Source organism: Lycium ferocissimum, unplaced genomic scaffold (genome assembly GCF_029784015.1).
Source record: "Lycium ferocissimum isolate CSIRO_LF1 unplaced genomic scaffold, AGI_CSIRO_Lferr_CH_V1 ctg226, whole genome shotgun sequence".
NCBI lineage: Eukaryota > Viridiplantae > Streptophyta > Magnoliopsida > Solanales > Solanaceae > Lycium > Lycium ferocissimum.
This window is the reverse complement of record NW_026720443.1, coordinates 119,029-140,699: the sequence shown is the minus strand read 5'-3', so window position 1 is coordinate 140,699 and position 21,671 is coordinate 119,029.

Below are 21,671 nucleotides of genomic sequence, written 5' to 3'. Positions count from 1 at the left end.
TGATATTCTTGGATCTAATTTATAGTCAAGAAGACTCCTTTAAAAGGTAAGATATAATATTACATGACAAAATTCAAAAATCTGTATTATATTAAATGTACTCACCTAATTTATTGAATTTGATTGGATAAATATAATTAATTGATATTCTTTGATCTAATTTATAGTCAAGAATACTCCTTTAAAATGTAAGATATGATATTACATGATAGAATTCAAAAATCTATATTATATTGATTCCTGTTTTCACAGTAAATAGATTCCAAAAGCTTTTGAAAAATAAGTTTCCCTATTTTATAAGGAGGATTCCTATAATTAAGTACAACTATAATTTAAAATAGAAAATATTTTTTCTAAAACACGTCAAAAAATAGTGGTGATTGGTGAACGATAGAATTATGAAATTAGTTTGATTAATAAATTTATCGCTTTTCCAAAATCAAAAATGTATTATTACACTTATACATAACAATATGGTGAAAAATTCTTATAAAACATTCAATTTAAATTTCACAAAATAAGGAACACAACAAAGTCATTTTGATATGTCAAATTCATCACGTTTACTTCTTTTTTAAGAAGAAGTGTTTTCCTATCAACAATTTTTAATAATAATAATTCATCTTCTATATTAAAACGTTATTCTTATTTGCTAATTAAAATATTGCAGTTTAATTATTACGTACCATATAAAAAGTAATTATATAATAGAGAATATCATGATTCATTCAAATTGAGAAAATCAAGAAAGAATAACATAAGATTGGAAAGTGAATAATTAATGCCTTTTAGCCCCATTTTGAATCTCTTAAATGACTTTTTTTTCTTACTATTTCCCTTAAATATACCTCTACATATAAATCTGCCAGTAACTCTTATATGATGGTGTGAGTCAAGTACTCATGAACCAAAAGAAAATTTCTTAAACGTGTTGGCTTCATATAATTTTTTGATTGTTGATGCTTTTTGTATTTAATCAATGTGTTGGTGAAAATTTTCTAATTTTCAATTCATTTATTTACGTTTTCCTTTGTCTTCCGTTTTGCAGGACATAACAAATTTTATCTCATAAATCTGATCAAAGATTTTTAGATCTATCAAGAAGTTCAAGAAATCAATAATAAGGTAGTATGTCTATCCCTCAACATTGAGCATGCTACATGATGGTTAGCAAGATACTATTTAAGAACTTTACACATTGAAAGATAAAACTTTGTATTATTAGGTTGTGGGTTTTGTTTCATTATTTTAGATTAAATTAAAGTGTAACAAAAACAATTTTATCACATATGTTTTCTTAATATTTTATGATAAAAGAAGGTAGTGAACTTGAGTTATATGAGAAGAACTTGAACTTTGACAGTGCTTTCCTCAATGAGAAATCATGATTTAAGATAAAATCATTTTGGAATCTGATAATAAATGTTGGATTATATACTTAATTTAATTGTGAAATTTTTGGATTAAATGATCTACTTGTTAATCAGATTTGATTGTGATTGCTTATGTTTATGTTGGTTTCATGTCTTTTTAACGATTTTAAAAAGTTTTATATTTTACAGAATAATCTCAACATGCAATATATATATATATATATATATATATATATATATATATATATATATATATATATATATATATATATATATAATAAGGGGAATCTAAAGATTTTGTAATCACTTAGTTAGATTCTAACTAATGGTTAGGCTTTCCTTTTGACTTCCTTAGCCTATTCTCATTTTCCACTGTATTTTTTTATCCATTTCTATGTGGATCCCTAAAATTAGTGTATATTAATATTTATAATACTTTTTGTGAATCTTTTTTATATGGTACTTTTAGCTTTATATTTAGTCCAAATAAATATGTTTTATATATAATTAAGAAGATATTAATAGTTTTATATATCAAATTTATCATTATTTAGATAAGTGAATTTTTACACAACCAAAAAATCATATTAAATGGACACTCTTTAATTAAGGTGATTTAGTAAAAATGCTGTTTACTTTCTAAGGATAAGTGATTTCTTAAGGGGTGCGCCCAAGCTAATATGGACCGAGTCGACTATTAGATTACCCCTTAGATTATTTGTCATTGTACATTTTGGCAAATTTTAAGCAACTTTGGAAAGTGCATGCATTTGTTTGAAAATAAAAAGGAAGTCTAGATATACTCTAAGAAAAATATTGTTTTCTAACTTACAAAAACTTCTATATGATTCAATATATTAGAAACATTGAGAAAGTGTCGAACTACTTTTACAACTAATATAATGTTACAAAAACAAAATAAAAAGCAAGAGTAGCAAAACAAAATCACAAAAAAAGGTTTGTAAATATAAATTTTAATGTGAGCCCGGACCAAACGACACTAGTATGTATGTATATATCTATCTATATCTATATCTATATCTATATTATATTAAAAGCATGAACTTCAAAACTCAAAAGTTAAATTACATAAATACCTTTCTTACTTGCCTAACTATCTTACGTACAAAAAACAATGACAAAAAGGAATGATAAGGGTCGTGACTGTTGGATTTGTTTAGAACCTAACTAATACATGGCCATTGGCAATGTAACACGTGCCTTCAACATTGCAAATGATCGATGTCCTAGCATTATAGAAAAGACACAATGCCGTTCTCCAAAGCCGAATTGGAAACAAAATTCAGTTTGAAGGCGGCATGTCCTAAAATTAAAATTTTAAAAAGACATAACTACCCTTTTAAATAACTTAATATCCTTCTAAAATTAAATACTCCACACCAACAAACAATCCTGAAGTCATCCTTCATACTCCCCTCATTAACAGACACAACCTTCCATTCACAAACTTATCTTCTTATGTTGATGACGAAGTCAAAGTCAGATCCATGCTTCCAAAAATGCCAAATCATCTAGCATGGAAAACCGACGTCATTTTTCCTAGCAAATAGATCGGTGGCCGCACCAGGAAGGGAAAAGCACAACCCTCAAATTTATCAAGGGCTACCATCATCGACTTGTTGAATTTGTAAATGAGGTATAGGATATGTGGATACTTTAATCTATTTTTTATACATCGATTAATGAAGAATGTATATGTGGATTCACTTATAAATGACTTAAATATATGTATATATATATATATATATGGCAATATGCTAATGATTTGGATGAATGTGTTAAGTGTTATGGATTTGAGCTAAGATATATATGTATATTTCGTGCAATATTGAATGATATGATTCAATGAATTAATGCTATAAACCGGACCAAAGAGATCGAGAGAGAGAGAGAGAGAGAGAGAGAGAGAGAGAGAGAGAGAGAGCTTTAATATATATTCTAATACAATGTTTTGGATCTGAAAAGCCAACCCTTAAAAGTAGGGAAGTGCCCCCTATTTATAGTTTTTCTCTATGGGCCTTTCATACATCATAAAACCCTTTTAGAATAAAGGAAGCCCTAATATGGATAAGGTTGGGTCGTACGGTCTGACACCCGTACGACCCGACGATAATAGGTGGCAAAACGATCTTCACACGTGGCAATTGAATAACTGATTAACCGGACCAACGGCCACGATCATAACGGTCATGAAGAAACCGGACTAACGGCCACGATCAACTCAGCCATGTATAAACCGGACCAACGGCCACGATCAACTCGGCCATGTAGAAACCGGACTAACTGATAAGTAGTTTGCCCCGGATAAATCGGACCTTACGGTTTTCCTCCGACTTCTTCTGATCAAGCACTACTGATGCAATTCCCCCGGTCTGAACGCTTGTGCTTGTTTTCTTCCTTTTCTTGGCCCCCGGTCTCACCGGCCAAACATTAATCCGATTTTTACCGTATACAGATAGTCCCCACACTTTCCGGACCGAAGCTTTGCCGGAGTAACGGGAAGTGGATGAGTCACGAAACCGGTGGTTCCATAGGCTCGTTCTTATCTTTTCATTTTGGCGGGAACAGTTACGTCACATCCTTCTGCCATCTGCCACGTGTCACACCCCGAACGGCCAATTTCTGCAACCGCCGTTACGCACGTCTTTTCAAATCACGTCTCATTAATTATGGGACACGTGGCGTTCCCCGGTTGGTCGGGATTTGTAACCGCCCGGACCCATGCCTATATAAAGCCTTCACGCCTCCTTTCTTCATTTTTCACTTCTTTCTTTCTTCACTTCTTTACTTCTTCATTTTTTTCCCTCAATTCATCATCTTCATTTTCCTCGTTGATTCAACCATTTTAATACCCATATTTGTTGCTTATTATTTTGTTTGCAAGAAACTTGTTTAACCCTTTTAACTATTGTTTTTTGATTGAAGAGCGCTTGTGTCGTTCCTTCCATTTTGTAATTTTCAATTCCCCTTCAATTCTTTTTCCTTTTTCTTAACTTGGTAGCTTTCCTTTATCAAATTTTCAACCTCTTTTTCATCTATTACGAATGTCTGCCAACACCGAAACCACTTCCCAGGACGTTCCCTCGGTTTCTTCTCAAGGAGCCGAGCCGGTATCTCAACCGAAGGGAAAAACCATAGCCGAGCCTACGGCTTTAGACATAGTACCGTCCAAGCCCAACTTCAATAAAGAATTCGAAGCTGAGAAGCCTTCCTTGGTTGCGGATAGAGGGTACGACGTAAGGCGATACCCCTCGTCCGTTACCGAGGATAAGCTTGATCAGGTCCGGGTTGACTGTGGATGGGATAACCGTCCGGTGCAGGTGTTCGCCCCCGGCCCTGATGAATCAATTACCGACCACAGGGAAGGCTTCTTATATGTTTACACCTACCCCTTCACGCTCAAGCTCGAACCCTCAATTGATCCGGTTATATTGGAGATGTGCCGGACTTATAATGTAACCCTTGCTCAAATTGGTCCGATAATATGGAGGACCGTAGCCTGCCTCCGGCTGTTGGCCAACAATGCCAAAAAAGAATTCACAATGACCCATTTGATCCGCTTGTATTCCCCGAGGCGATTCCGGGGGGGTGTAATAAAGCTCGCCAAGCGAGGCCGGAATCCGATCTTCTCCAAAATGGATGAAGACAGAGACCGGGGCTGGTTAGAGCGCTTCGTCCGGGTGAGGACCACGGACATTATCCCGGAGGAGTATATGCCCTTCCCGGAAAAATGGAATGATAACCGTAAGTTTCTCGGTTCCCCCTTTATTAATTTATTCTTGGATTCTTTCATTTAATCCTTTGTATTTACACTTCCCCTTTTCTTTTCACCAGCCGTGGCATGGATACCTCCGGCCGTTCCACACATGAACGAGTGGGTTGAAGCGCTCCTCGACCAACACACACACGAAGAGCTGACATGGGGAATCCTGTCGCGTGGCCGATGGGTTGCCCAAAATCATGGTAACACTACTTTTGAGTTTGAATATAACGTATCTTCTGCCCTCTCTTCTTTCCATAACCTCTTCGATATTTAGGTTTACCGAAGGGCTCGGTGAATCCCAGACCGGGGGCAGCAGCTGAGCAAGCTGTGCCGGCACCAGCGTTCGATTCAGCCGGGTCATCCCGTATCATCGCTGCTGCCAACAAAAGACGAAGGAAGCCCTCGGACAAAGGGGAGAAACCGAGGAAAAGGGCCAGGAGCGTCGTCCGGTCTCTAAGAGATGAAGAAGAGCCCGATTTGATTATTCGCCGGGTTGGCGTGGCCCCATCCTTTGAGTCAGTCCCGGAGGAGGAAGTTACCGTTCCACCTCCTTCAGCCGAGGAGAGACCTTCCGCTCCGGCTCTGCTAACAGGTGGGGAAGAAATACTTTACCCAACACCTCTAAGGTCCATTGAATTCGTTGATATTTCAGGTGATGCCTCTTCTGAGGAGATTCCCCTGCAAAGATCGAGAAGATCGGGCCGACTCGACTGTTGAAGTCGGACCAAGAGCTGAGTCGACACCGTGCGAGGCCCCAACGGATACTGGCTCATTGCCTACCGAGGACCCAACTATCGGATTCGAAGCCTCTGCTCCTACCGAGGCTGCTGGTGCTGTTCCGGCCTCTCCTACTGCTCCGAGGTCGGACAACCTCGATGACATGTTTTTGGATACACCTCCTGCAACCGGGGAAGCTGCGGGTTTCGGACATCTTCCAATTCCTCGAGCCACGAGGGCAGCTAGTCGGTCTACTGAAACTGGAGCACGGGAGAGCCTAGTGCGCACCTTCCCGGCTCCAAGCGTGGAACCTAGGAGGACCAGATCGGCTGTGGTTACCGTTCCCGAGGACTGCAGCTTTCTGTCTCGTCCGGTGGGAATAGCGAGCTATTTAAGGCCCCTTGTTTCGGACTCGGACAAGAGGAAGATGGCCGGAGTCCCCTGGCAGTGCCTAATTAACGAAGGCATGCATGCGGGCAATCGGGTAAGCTTATCAGCCTGTTCCTTGCATAATTCGATGTGAGTTATAGTTTGTCGTTTAACTTCTCTGTTTCTTTCACAGAGTGTGGTGCTTGTTAACGAAGCCTTCATCCGTGCTCAGCAAGAGGTTGACGACCTTAGAGGCCAGCTGGACGCCCAAGGTCGGGAAACGGAGAAGTTCCAGCACCTTTTGCAGGTAAAGGAGGATGAACTGAGCCGAGCAGTGGCCCTCACAAACCTTCAGCCCGAGCTTGATGCAACGAAGGCTGAGAACCTCCGATTAAAAAATGAGCTGGCCGGAGTTGTGGAGCGGAACCGGCTACTGGAAGCGGAGAAAGTCGGACTCAGTCAAGACAACGCTCGATTTTCTTCCAAGCTTAGCGAGCTCGAAACCGTCATTTCCCAGCTCCGAGGGGAGCTTGACTCGGTCAAGTCTGATGCCGTGAACATGGCCGAGAGGCATCGACGGCTTGAATCCGAGAGTGCCAAGTATGAAGAGAGAATGAAGGTATTCGAGCAAAAAGCTGAGGATAGGGCCCGAATATGTGATGAGCTAAGAACCACACTCGAGGAGACGGTCGAGGCTAATGATCTTCTCAAAGCTGAACTTGAGTCGGCCACTCAATACCAGAGAATCCTCGATGAAGAGAGGGACGAGTTAGTGGCTAAGCTGGCCCGGGCTGAGGCCGATTTGGCAGAAGCCCTGAGAAGTGTGGAAGCTGCCGAGGCTTACTCCACGATTGCAGTAGAGCATGAACGGTGGAAGTCTCGGAGGATCACCCTCGAGGAAGCCGAGCGTGGCTTTACTGAACTCCCGGCCCTTATTCTCGAGGCTAGAAGGATCGAAGAAGAAGCCAAAAGAGCCCTTGATTCCGACTCCGAAGACTCTGAGCGGACAGTGTCCGAACATTCTGGTTCCAGCCATACCGGATAGGCCAGGGCTTGTATTACCCTTCGTTTTGCTTTTTTGCCCTTTTATTTTTTGAACTTTGCCAAATTTCAAGTGTAAAAAATTTGCATATATGAAAAGCGCATCTTTCCTGTTGACTATTCTTTTGCTTGAATGTTTGTTATGATTCTTGTCCGAACTGTCGGTCCGTTCCGAGGATAAGCAGAGACATCGGAGTCACTTTTTCGGACTGTTCGTTATACATTGGCTTTTAATTCCATCCGGTATGTTTTGTCCGGGAGTTGGATAGAGTGGTTTGCCCGCGGGACTTATTTATGCTTTGTGAATTCAGACGTCTCCGAATCACGTTAGGCATTTTTAGGGCCGATATTCTTTGGCTATTCGCTTATCTTAGATTAGGTTCGGGCACCTGAATCTCTGCTTTACCAATTTTCGGTGTAGCAGTCCCCATTCGGGGGTGTTAAGATTTTGGCTCGGTTCATTGTGACCTTGTTGCCTTTGTCGTATTTCGACTGTAGTGCCCGGAGTCGGGTATACGGATAAAATGGTGCCCGATTTTCGGGGTAATGTGCTTTACTAGGAAGACATATCCGAAATGTAATAATTTGATTTTTCAATAAACTCTAAGTATTTGTACATGATATGAGGGCTTTATCCGTTTCCTTCTGTTTTTTGCCGTAGCAAATTCTAAGTGGACACGATTCGTTCTGATCGTTTGGTCCTTACATCAAAACCTAATACAGAAGGTCCGGCTTTGGTTCTGCCGTAGCAAATATTAAGTGGACACGATTCGTTCTTGATCGTTTGGTCCTTACATCGGAATCTAATACCGGAGGTCCGGTTTATGAGGACCCAGCGGTGTTCGTTGTTGAACTCTTCCGTTTCCAACTAATCGGGGTAAACCGAGATGTGGGTACAGTAGCCCCCTAGTGCTTATTCGAACTGCGAAGTCGGGTAAGCACTATCAAGTCCCCACTCGTAGGGTGTTGCCCCGAGTTTTCGGGTATTTATCCTCGTTTCCTTCTAGTAACACGTTGTACTTGTTGCCTCATTAAAAACCTTGTCGGAAAACCCATTTGGGACAAAACCGTACTAAGGAAAAGAGTGCAACACGTGTTTTCAGACCTAGCAACTAACTATATCGGGCACTCGGCTTCCTGCAAAAAGAAAAGGTTAGTAAATAAACAAAAAGAGTCCATACCTTAACAGTAGTATCTCTTCAAATGAGCCACATTCCAGTTATTGCGCAACCGTTGCCCGTCCATGGATTCCAGCTGATATGACCCTTTGCCCGTTATCTCGGTTATCTTGTACGGCCCTTCCCAGTTCGGGCCCAGTTTTCCCTCGTTGGGATTCTTGGTGTTCAAGGTAACCTTTCGAAGTACCAAGTCCCCAATTTGGAAATGTCAAAAATTAGCCCTTCGGTTATAGTACCTTTCCATCCTCTGTTTCTGGGCTGCAATACGGACCAATGCATTTTCGCGAAGTTCATCCGTGAGATCGAGTCTTACGGCCATGGCCTCCTCGTTTGATCCCTCGGTGGTGTAACTGAATCGGAGACTTGGTTCACCGACTTCTACGGGAATGAGGGCCTCGGTCCCGTAGACCAACGAGAAGGGTGTTTCCCCCGTACTCGATTTTGATGTGGTTCTGTAAGCCCACAGCACCTCCGGTAGTATTTCCCTCCAGTGATGCTTTGATGTTTCAAGTCTCTTCCTCAGATTCTGAATTATTGTTTTGTTCGTAGATTCCGCTTGTCCGTTAGCACACGGGTGATACGGAGTTGATACAATTTTCTTGATCTTCAACCCTTCGAGGAAATCATTGACTTTGCCACCAACGAACTGGGGGCCGTTGTCACAAGTTATTTCGGCCGGAATGCCGAACCGGCAAATAATGTGGTCCCATATGAAGTCAATAACCTCCTTCTCTCTTATCTTTTCGAAGGCCTGTGCTTCAACCCATTTGGAGAAATAGTCAGTCATAAACAAAATAAAACGGGCCTTACCTGGTGCCCATGGCAACGGACCAACAATGTCCATCCCCCATTTCATGAAGGGCCAGGGTGATATCACCGAGTGCAGTAGCTCCCCGGGCTGATGAATCATCGGGGCATGTCTTTGACACCCGTCACACTTTCGGACAAAATTCTTCGAATCTTCCTCCATCCGGTTCCAATAATAACCGGCTCTGATGATTTTCGGACTAAGGCTTCAGCGCCGGAGTGATTGCCGCAAGTCCCCTCGTGTACTTCTCTCATCACGTACTCGGTTTCTCCGGGACCTAAACATTTGGCCAAAGGACCGAAGAAAGACCGTCGATATAATTGGCCATCTACCAGGCAGAACCGTGCTGCTTTTGTCCTCAGCGACCGTGATTCTTTTGGGTCATTCGGGAGCTTTCCATCTTGCAAGTAGTCGATGTATTTGTTGCGCCAATCCCAAGTTAAACCCATCGTGTTTATTTCAGCATGCCCGTTTTCTATTGCCGAATTCATCAAGTGCACCACAGTCCCGGGGTTAATTTCTTCCCCTTCGACTGAAGATCCCAAATTGGCCAATGCATCGGCCTCGCTGTTCTGCTCCCTCGGTACGTGCTGCATGGTCCATTCTTTAAACCGGTGAAGTATCACCTGGATCTTTTCCAGATACCTTTGCATCCGTTCGTCCTTGACCTCGAAGACGCCATTCACCTGGTTAACGACCAGGAGAGAATCGCATTTTGCTTCAATTACTTCGGCCCCCATACTCCGAGCTAATTCCAATCCTGCAATCATAGCCTCATACTCGGCTTCATTGTTAGTTAATTTAACAGTTCTAATGGATTGCCGAATCGCATCTCCGGCGGGGGTTCTAAGAATGATTCCTAGCCCGGAACCCCTAAGGTTCGAGGCCCCGTCCGTGTGCAGTGACCAAATACCCGAGCCTTTCCCCGAGGTTAGCAGGAGTTCTTTCTCAACCTCGGGGATCATGGCCGGGGTGAAGTCTGCCACAAAGTCGGCTAAGATTTGGGACTTGATGGCCGTCCGAGGCTTATATTCAATGTCATATCCGCTTATCTCTACAGCCCATTTAGTTAGTCTACCCGATAATTCCGGTTTATGCAAGACGTTCTTTAATGGATAAGTAGTCACTACACATATTGGGTGGCATTGAAAGTAAGGTTTGAGCTTTCTAGAAGCGCTTACCAGTGCTAATGCCAACTTTTCAAGGTGGGGATAACGGGTCTCCGCATCCCCCAAAGTTCTACTCACATAATAAATGGGGAATTGCGTACCTGACTCTTCTCGGACCAAAACTCCACTTACCGCTACCTCGGACACGGCAAGGTAGAGAAAAAGCTGCTCGTCCGCTTTCGGTGTGTGCAACAAAGGTGGGCTGGACAAGTACTCTTTTAATTCTTGTAAGGCTCTTTGGCACTCCGGTGTCCAAGTGAAGTCATTCTTCTTCCTTAGTAAGGAGAAGAAACGGTGACTCTTGTCCGAAGATCTTGATATGAACCGACTCAGTGCCGCTATCCTTCCGGTAAGCCTCTGCACTCCTTTGACGTTATTCACCACCTCGATATCCTCGATTGCTTTGATCTTGTCCGGGTTAATTTCAATTCCCCGGTTTGAAACCATGAAACCGAGGAACTTGCCCGACCGGACACCGAAAGCACATTTCTCCGGGTTGAGCTTCATGTTATATCTTCGGAGCACGTCGAAGGTTTCCTGCAAATGTTTTAAATGGTCCTCTGTTTCCAGGGACTTGACAACCATGTCATCAATATAAACTTCCATTGTTTTCCCTATTTGTTCTTCGAACATTCCATTAACTAGGCGTTGGTAAGTTGCACCGGCATTTTTTAATCCGAAAGGCATGACATTGTAGCAATAAGTCCCATATCGGGTAATAAACGATGTTTTCTCTTGATCCTCCGGGTGCATCCGGATTTGGTTATACCCGGAGTAAGCATCGAGAAAACTCAACATCTCATGCCTGGCCATCGCATCGATCATTCTATCGATGTGAGGCATCGAAAATGAATCCTTCGGGCATGCTTTGTTTAGGTCCTTATAATCAACGCACATTCGAAATTTATTACCTTTTTTCGGCACCACCACTACGTTAGCCAGCCAATCCGGGTATTTTACTTCCCGAATAGAGCCTATTTTTAAAAGCTTCGTTACCTCATCCTTCACGAAGGCGTGCTTCGATTCTGCCATAGGCCTCCGTTTCTGCTTCACCGGGGGAAATCTCCCGTCGAGGCTGAGCTTGTGAGTTGTTACTTCTGGCGGCACACCTGTCATATCTATATGCGACCATGCGAAACAATCGGCATTAGCTTGAAGGAATTTAATATATTTGTTCCTGAGCTCCGAGGTTAACCCCGTGCCCAGGTATACCTTTCTGTCCGGTAGATGATCAAACAAGGTGACCTGCTCCAACTCCTCTACTGTAGATTTTGTCGCATCCGAGTCATCCGGCAAGACGAATGATCTGGGTATGCCGAAGTCGTCCTCTTCGTGCCTCGGGTCCAATTTCTTCTGCTCCGTTGTCAGACCCGTGCACGGTAGTTGCTATTTGGAATCCTTGCCCCCGGTTGATTCTTCCTTTTGATCCGATTTTTTGAGAAGGGGTGATGCTTCCTCAACCGCGAACATCTCTCTTGCGGCAGGTTGTTCTCCCCGGATGGTTTTTACCCCCTCCGGTGTCGGGAATTTCAGCAGCTGATGTAACGTCGATGGCACGGCTCTCATGCTATGTATCCATGGTCTACCCAGCAATGCATTGTATTTCATATCCCCTTCAATTACATAGAACACCGTTTGCTGGATAGTGCCGTCAATGTTGACCGGCAAAGAAATCTCACCCTTCGTGGTTTCGCTCGCCATATTGAACCCGCTGAGCACCCGGGCTACCGGTACGATCTGGTCGAGTAGCCTTAGCTGTTCAACCACTCTCCACCGGATGATGTTGGCCGAGCTACCTGGGTCAATTAAAATACGTTTAATTTGTGACTTAAAAACAAGAATAGAAATTACCAACGCATCATTGTGCGGTTGAATGATGCCTTCCGCATCCTCGTTGCTGAAGGTGATGGAACCCTCGGGTACGTAATCCCGGCTGCGCTTTTCACGAACAATGGAAACCTTGGTCCGCTTCATCACCGGCCCTCTAGGAGCATCTGTACCCCCGATTATCATGTTGATTATATGCTGAGGTTCTACCGGTTCAATCCGTTTGTTTGACTCCCTTTCCTTGTAGTGGCTTTTGGCCCGCTCACTCAGGAATTCACGAAGGTGACCATTTTTAAGTAAACGGGCCACCTCTTCTCTTAATTGGCGACGTCTTCGGTTCTGTGACCATGGGTTCCATGGTATTCACATATCATGTTCGGGTCCCGCTGGCCGGGATCTGACCTCAATGGTCTCGGCCACCTTGCTTCTGCGATGCGACCTATGGCCGAGACGAGATCCGAGGTATTGACACTAAAGTTATATTCCGATATCCTTGGCGGGTCTCTGTTGGTAGCCGAGCTTCCGGCATCACTCCTAAATGACAACCCTCGGCTATTCGATGGCCGCTCGGTTCTTCTGTCTCCCCGGCTGGAGAATTGACCGGGACCAGTCCTCGACTTTTCCGACCTGAAGCTTGGTTTCTCTGAATGAGAGTACGGCCGATATCTTTCCCTCGATGGCCGTGACTCCGGGTCGTAATTCTTCCTCGATCTCTCAGAGCCTTTGTTCAGGTTTACGGGACCCGGGGGAAGTTCGAGCTGGTCATCCTCTACCCGGATCTTTGATTCGTATCTGTTGTGCACGTCTGCCCAGGTCACGGCCTCGTATTCCAGCAAATTTTCCTTTAGTTTGAACGAGGCCGTCGAACTTCGAGGGTTAAGCCCTTTGGTAAAAGCTTGTGCGGCCCATTCCTCTGGAACCGGAGGGAGTTCCATCCGTTCCCTTTGGAAACGGTTGACAAACTCACGCAATAACTCGTCATCCCTTTGGGCTATCCGAAAAATATCCGCCTTACGGGCCTGTACCTTTTTGGCACCGGCATGAGCCTTTATGAACGCATCCGCGAGCATTTCGAAAGAAGTGATTGAATGCTCGGGCAGATGGTCATACCAAGTCAATGCTCCTTTTGACAACGTTTCCCCGAACTTTTTCAACAATACGGATTCAATTTCGTCTTCTTCGACATCGTTGCCTTTTATGGCACAGGTGTATGAAGTCACGTGTTCCTGAGGATCCGTTGTACCATCATATTTCTGGATATCCGGCATTTTGAACCTCTTTGGGATCAACTTAGGAGCCGCACTCGGAGGAAAAGGCCTCTGAATGTACCTCTTCGAATCTGGTCCTTTCAGAATGGGCGGAGCCCCGGGATCTGGTCCACCCGAGAGTTATAGGTCTCCACCCTCTTCTCGGTTGAGTCTACCCGCTTCGCCAATGTTTCGAGCATTCTCAATACTTCGGTGGACGAACCAGCCCCGGACCCATTGCTCTCGACCATCCGAGCTTCTTCCCTTCTGGGTTCGGCGACACCCTTAGTCTTCTCCGGAGCCGTTTCATCATTTTTGCTCTGCAACTGGGCTATTGCGACTCCTTGTTCGGCAATAGCTGCTCTCTGTTCCTGCAACATTTCAAAAATAAGACGTAAGTTAATATCATCCGGGGTATTTGGCACTTTCTGGCCTTGTGCCCGGGACAAAGTGACTGAATTGAGAGTATTTAAGGGATCGGTAGCCGGCTGGGCGGCGTTCTCCTGGTTCACGGTGTTTTGTCGGTTGAGGCCCTCCCTCGAATCGACGGTATTTGGGTCGACGGGATCCACTGGTAATCCCCGTAGCCCACTGTTCTCATTTTCGGCCACAATCTCGTTGTTGATGTGACCAGATTGTCCACTGTTTGCCATTTGGTCCGTTTTCACAGAGACGAACAAAAGAATCGAAAAATCTTTAGGTGAGCAAATAGAAACCGAGATCAAAGACCACTATTATCCTAGCCCCACGGTGGGCGCCAAACTGTTTACCCCGAAATTAGGTAATAAGTTGAATTTGTAAATGAGGTATAGGATATGTGGATACTTTAATCTATTTTTGATTAATGAAGAATGTATATGTGGATTATAAATATACTTATAAATATTATATATATATATATAATCAGTATGCTAATGATTTGGATGAATGTGTCAGTATTATGGATTTGAGCTAAGATATTTATGTATATTTCCGTGCAATATTGAATAATATGATTCAATGAATTTAAAGCTATAAACCGGACCAAAATCAGAGAGAGTGAGAGAGAGAGAGAGAGAGAGAGAGAGAGAGAGAGAGAGAAAGCTTCAATATATATATTCTAATACAATGTTTTGGATCTGAAAAGCCAACCCCTAAAAGTAGGGAAGTGCCCCCTATTTATAGTTTTTCTCTATGGACCTTTCATGCATCATCAACCCCTTTTAGAATAAAGTAAGCCCTCATATGAATAAGGTTAGGTCGTACGGTCGACACCGTACATGAAGAAATCCGACGATAAATAACGGCCACGATCTTCACACGTGGCGATTGAATAATTCGATTAAACATTTTTTTTTTACCGGATATTGCTTCTAGTAAACGAAGCAGTCACTTACTTGGACAAGAAATTTTAAAGCACATATGATTTCTCTCTATGTTTTGATTTTCTTTTCACATATTTGTTTGGTATCTTGTGTTGAGATTACAACTAGTTATTCTCATACCAAATTAGTTTGGAGACGCCGCATGCTTGTGAACATGATTGACCGATGTTTCAAAATAAATAAGTGTCACACACATATAATAAATGTCAAACTAGGTGTTTGACGAGCAATATTAACATTTTTATGCTAAGGACATAGTCACTTGGCAATTTTTGTTTTGAATTCCTAAAGTAACACTTTTTTTGGATAATTTTTTTTTTCACAAGAGACGACACTTATCCTTAAATTATGTTATTAACAGGATGGGGATGAATCATATTCAATTTAATAAAAATATAAACACTTTGAGATCTCTACATTATTTGAGAATTCTTTTAAGTGATTTCTCTCTAGATTTTCTTTTCGTATGTGGTATCTTGTGTTTAACATCATGATTGACTGATGTTTCATATATATTGTCAAGCGAGGTTTTGAAAAATAATTTTAACCTTGTAAAAATAGTGTTTTTTTTATATATACATAAAAAATAATTTTAACGTAAAATAGGGGTTCGGATGAACACCCTCGGCTCAATGACTAAAAAAAATAGTAAATGACAACAAAACTAGCCAACATGTACCACTTATACTAGAGAAGTAATTTTACAAGTAGTTTGAAATAAATCAAAATATTCATTCGGTAATCAAAATATGAGAGATGCAATCCGGTGGGAAGTCTTCTGAAGGAAAGATATATAAGTCTTCTGAAGGAAAGATATATAGTTTTTGCTGAATATCTCCCTACTCATAAATGTCAGGCAGCAGATCTTCGCATCCAACGTTTATCTTATGAGAAGATTAGAAAGTCAATGAAAGCATAGGTTTAGCTTCATTTTAAAGAGATAATCTTGAATGAGATATACTCTTTTATGTGATATAAAAAGATCACTTGATACTCCCAACACATCATTAAGTTAAGATCTTTTCGATGTGTGTGACGTTGCTTAGTACTTATAATTTATTAGATAATAATTCTTGACTCATTTTTCACAAAATAGAATATTCTTGACTTTAAAGTGCTCTATCTTGCTAATTGAGTGAGTTTTGTGCAGAGAAAACTATTTTGTTTGTGAAGTATAATTTTTAAATACTGACTGATATCAAACTTTTGTTTGTTATTAGGGTTTCCTTATCTTGTGAAATTTTGCACTTTCAGAATTGACACTAGAAAAAAATTATATAGTGGATTTCACGGGTCAATCCACATTGATCATCCAGAATGTGTATGTCCTTTTTATCATGTATAGTTATTTATTAAAAATTTATTTTAATAATATTAATATTTTTTTTACAATACCTACATAACGCATCATATATGTGCAGCGCACGTGCCGAGAAACTAGTATATATATATAACAGGGAAGCAAACGGCGGAGGGTCCAAAAGATTTTTATTTCATCTTATTCAATTTTTTACCAAATTCTATCTTTATGCTTTGATTTTGTCATTGACAATGGAAAGTAGGGAAGCAGAGGGTGAGTACAAGACCCATATTGTGTGTGTGTGTGTTACTAAAGTTTATTACTTTGAGATATAAACATTTTAATCACAACATTTTAATCACATTACCTTCTAATGATTCACATATTGTTTTTGTCAGTGAATTTTATATAGACTGTTAAAAATCATTAAAATATTGAATCAGACTACGTAATAATATTGAATTTGAATAAATGATAAAAATTTAAATCTATAAAAGAAAATTTTGGATTTAACTCAAAACAAAGAAAGTGAGGCAGTTTTCACACCAAGAATACTGGGTGTAATCATTTAGAAAGTAGTCCTAATTATTATTTTTTGGCAAGTATGTTTTGAAGTTTCAATTTCAGAAAAGTGTAAACTAAATGGCTAAGAGACAAAGAAAAATGGTTAAGAGACTCTGACAGTAGTATTACATACATCTAACAGAATTGTTCAAACATGGAAGTGCTAGATTAATTTAGGCAATTGAAGAATTGTAAACAATATAATAAAAAATTAAAAATGAGAAATGTAATCTATGTTATATTAAGACGAGAGTAATGAACAAGAATTTCAAACCAAGGGATAGACTAATAAAAAGTCATATAGCAATATAATAATACTAAACAATGACTAATGTAATAAATAAATTATGGAGCATAATAGTTTTTTTTTCTTTTCATAAATAGAACTAAAACAACAAGAAACTAGCCCGAAACTAGGCAAGGGAATGAGACCTAAACAACATCTCCTGCAGCACACGAAGAAATGCTAGAAGGAACGTGTGAATGCCATTCAACGCGAGACTCTTGACTAAACGCCAATTTGGCTAAACCATCAGCAACCAAATTATAGCCTCCCTGTAAATATGGGCAACAATTTAAGTTCATGATTTTTGTTTTTGGAGCTATATGATCATTGAGAAACAAGATGACATTTAGAATTGTGTTAAAACAATAATCTAACAATATGTTCAAACTGTTATAAAATAAAAGCGATGTAATAAAATAAAGGAGCAATAAAAGCACACAGAGAGAAAGAGGGAAAGGAGCAAGTGTAATATAATAATTCTTTCTATTTTTTGGGTGTCTTCTTTCATAAATGAAAGAGGCTATTTATAACCTCAAAGACTTGGAGAGGTCATAGTGCTACAGTACATGGACATGGCATCCACACTAATTTATTTACAACACTCCCCCTTGGATGTCCATGTAAAAGAAAAATTCGAATGAAAATCTAAAAAGTACACAGTTATTCATAATACGTATTGCTTGCTGCTCGTTAAAACCTTACTAGGAAAACCCAGTAGGAAAAAGCCTCGTGAAGGAAAAAGAGTACATACATTTTGTGATACGCATTGAGAGCTGTCTCATTAAAAACCTTACCAGGAAAACCCAATTGGGACAAAACCTTGGTTAAGGGAAAAAGAGTGCAGCGCGTATTTCACATCCCTGATGAGAACATCATTTTGCATCTCGTCATGGGCATATTCGAATCATGTAGATCAACTTCTTGAATATTGATGTTGGCAATGTCTTGGTAAATACATCCGCCAATTACCATTTGGCCGAATTTGTTGAACATCAGTTTCACTATTCTGTTGAAGATCACTTGTGAAAAAGAATTCTGGACAAATGAATTTTATTCTATCCCCAGCAGCATTATCTCCTGTATTGTTGGAATCTTTATCTTCAAAGAGAGACCACACAGTTCCTTCCTAAATATGTTGAGTTATTGATCACCTTCATAGTACACATTCTCGACTTCCATTAGAGTCACTAGTATCTTTGAGTGACTTGCCCAAGTAGCAATTATTAACTGCCTTACAGAATAAGATAATATGGAATAAACTCACGTGCAAATAAATAATTGTAGATCATACAAATATCTTGCATTTGTATAGACAATAAAATCTTGATAGTATTTGTTAGAATAAACAACATTTATATCAATATTTGATTTCCTTCAAATATATGTGTATAGGAGTTATATTTTGCCTGTAAATATGTTATTCATAATCATAGTATTAGCAAGATATATAAGTGCACCTATTGCACTAAAGAATATTTCATCATTTTCATGAGGTCTAAATGAATCTTTATTTATACAAGTGAGTTCACAACTATTGGGGTATTCAATGGATCACCTTTTCTATGTGTAACTTGACTGAAAGAAATTGTCTTTTCAAAGTCATTCATCTTAAATCATTCAGTAGAAAATCTACTGCATTTGGAAACTTTTAAGCGTTCCAATAATATCCTAGTCATACACAATAATCATAACGACTTTAGATCCACACCTCTTTATAGAAACACAAGGGCAAATTGGGCCGCTTTTGCACCCATCTTGCAATATGTACTTGCTAAGGCAATTATATCACATGCGCGCTGAGTTTTTTCCTTTTTCTTTTCAATCCTTTTAAGGACTTACGAAACTTTATCGAACCAGTTCCCCGAGAACTATTTTATGCTTCAGGCACTTTGAATCCCTCAAGGATTTTCATAAAGATTTTGTTGTCTAGCTAGCAATATTAATAGTGACAACAATTCATTATACGCATATCGAGTTTTCATGTATTGTCAGACTAATAAGAACTCTGAAAGTGATTGCATCCACCACAAGAGAATATGTTTCCATATAACCAATATCAGGTCTTTGCGAGAAGAAAACCTTAGTGCCATAAGTCATTATTTAGATCTAACAACTTTATTTTCATCATTTCATTTTCGCAGTATATATAATGTACCCCACTGGCTTTCCACTTTCAGGTGTTTGGACTACAAATCTAAAAGCTTCATTTTTTATGTGAAGTCACAAATACTCGATTGCACCCTTTGATTTTGGCCAATCATTTGTTTATCTGTAGCATGACAGATTTAAATTTTAAGATTATTATCATAATATTGAGTGCTATATCATTCACATCGTCGACGATCTTTTGGATCAGTTCCTTAGACATAATTTGTCGAGATCTCTTCATATTCATTAATTTCAGGTATCTGAACCTTTTTCAAGATATGATGAAGTGTTATGTCTTGGGGCTCTTCTAGAGCACTTCCCTCCTTATTATGACCATCATAATAATTTGCTCCTCTCCTTTTAAGGATTTTTATCTTTGGAACCGATCGGTCTACCACGCTTCAGGCGTGCCGTAGACTCTGTCCTACGGGGACTTAATTCTAAATGGAGCATTTGTAGCTGACATATAATATTCTTTGGGTCAGTAAAATGAGTCTGACATTTGACTTGAATTATCCTTTTGAATGAGGATTATGCCAATGATAATTTATTCCACATAATATATTCCAGCTACTTATCATTTCTGCCCCTGATGCTAGTAAGACTAACATATATCCCCAACCTTCTGTGGGGATCCATCTTTGTGCGTTGTGGTGGTGCAATTGAATTTATTCCCGCACATTCAAATGTTTCTAGATGGATATTATTTGGTTCCGGACCCTGAACCAATCGTGATGGGATTTTTATTATTACTTGTTTGGCTTGACGCATACGAGTGATACTACATGTTAAATAGCATATCCCATACCAAATTGGGAGTTTAATTCTCATACTCAATGGTTCAGCTATCATATTGGAGGTAGGGGTGTACAAAGTAAACCGACAAACCGCACCAAACCGATAAACCGAGAAAAAAAACCCGACTAGTGGTTTGATTTGACTTGGTTTGGTGTTTAGAAAAAAAAAAACCCGATCATAATTGGTTTGGTTTGGTTTTAACTAAAAAAAGTCAAACCGAACCAAACCAACCCGATATTACATGTATTCAATTTTTAAAATATTTTATACATAAAAAATATTTATTTGTAATGGAATTTATAAATATTTCTTTTTTTTTTCGTAGTTTTTTTTATCTATTATCATATTATTCAAGCTTGAACTTAGAATTTTGAATGTCAATAAGGTTTTATATCCTATGGATATTTGTAACTCAAATAAAGTTCAAACCAAAACCAACTCAACACTAACGCTAACAAAAGAAATTCAATTTACCACTAGGAATGACAATAATGTTGGATAGCCATTATTTAGTTTTGCATAATTAGTTTAGAGAGTGAAAATACATAACTTAAGTTTTTTTTCTTTGTCATGTAATTAATACTTATTAGCCATGCTTATTTTAGCATGACTTAGTATTTTTAGATTATGGTCATTTTCTTTATGGCTTGTTAATTAGCAATATTTATTTTAACCGATTTTATTAGTTTTTTGTTGAATATTTTAATACAATGTCATTACTCTTCTCACATTTTGTGTTATTTTCTTAAGAAACACCTTAATTATATAGTTGTATCTTACTAGTACAGAAATTTGAAGTAAAAGTTATATGTATTGTATCAAGACTATTCCGAAAAAAAAAAAAAAACCCGAAAAACCCGAGAAAATCGAATAACCCGAGGTTGAAAAACCCGAATTTTATTGGTTTGGTTTGGTGTATAAATTTAAAAACCCGACGCGATTGGTTTGATTTGGTGTTTAAAAAATCGGAACCAACCCGGTCCATGTACACCCCTAATTGGAGGCATACAATTTCTTCTAAACCAACTATGGATATAAACCAGCATTATTAACATAATTGTATTGTTTGGAACCATGCTTTTAATTTATCAATTTGAGCAAACTACCTTGCAAAAATCAAATTACAAGTAGATTCCAAACGCACATGTGACCAAATCATAGATGCATCTATTAAAATCATATAATAGTAAATGGTCAACATGGCAGGTGACTGAGCTCATGAATATATATCACCTTTTATACTTTCCAAATCTATGGGGATCCTAATCCCAACCTCAGCTGGTCTAATAATAGATTTATGATCATAAGCAGCACAAGAGAATTTCTTGAAGAACCTTTTATTTCTTCTATAAGAACCATGTGAATTCTCAATTATTTTCACATCACATTTAAATCGGGATGGCCAACCGGTCATGCCAACTGATGTTTCTTTCAATAAATTTATAGTTTACAATCGTATGTGATTCTATCATCATGCTCATATTTGTGTAGTACAAAGAGGAGGAAAGCAGGATAACCTTTCACATTTATATTTCTTACCTGCTATGACTGTAGTAATATGAAGATCTTAAATCTTTCCATCTATCATATATAGTCTCACTATGAATGGCCACTTTGGTGAATACCTTTGAAACTCAATAAGTGTCTTTGAGACTTACTACAGTAAATGTTTTATTGATAATCACCAAAATAGTAATA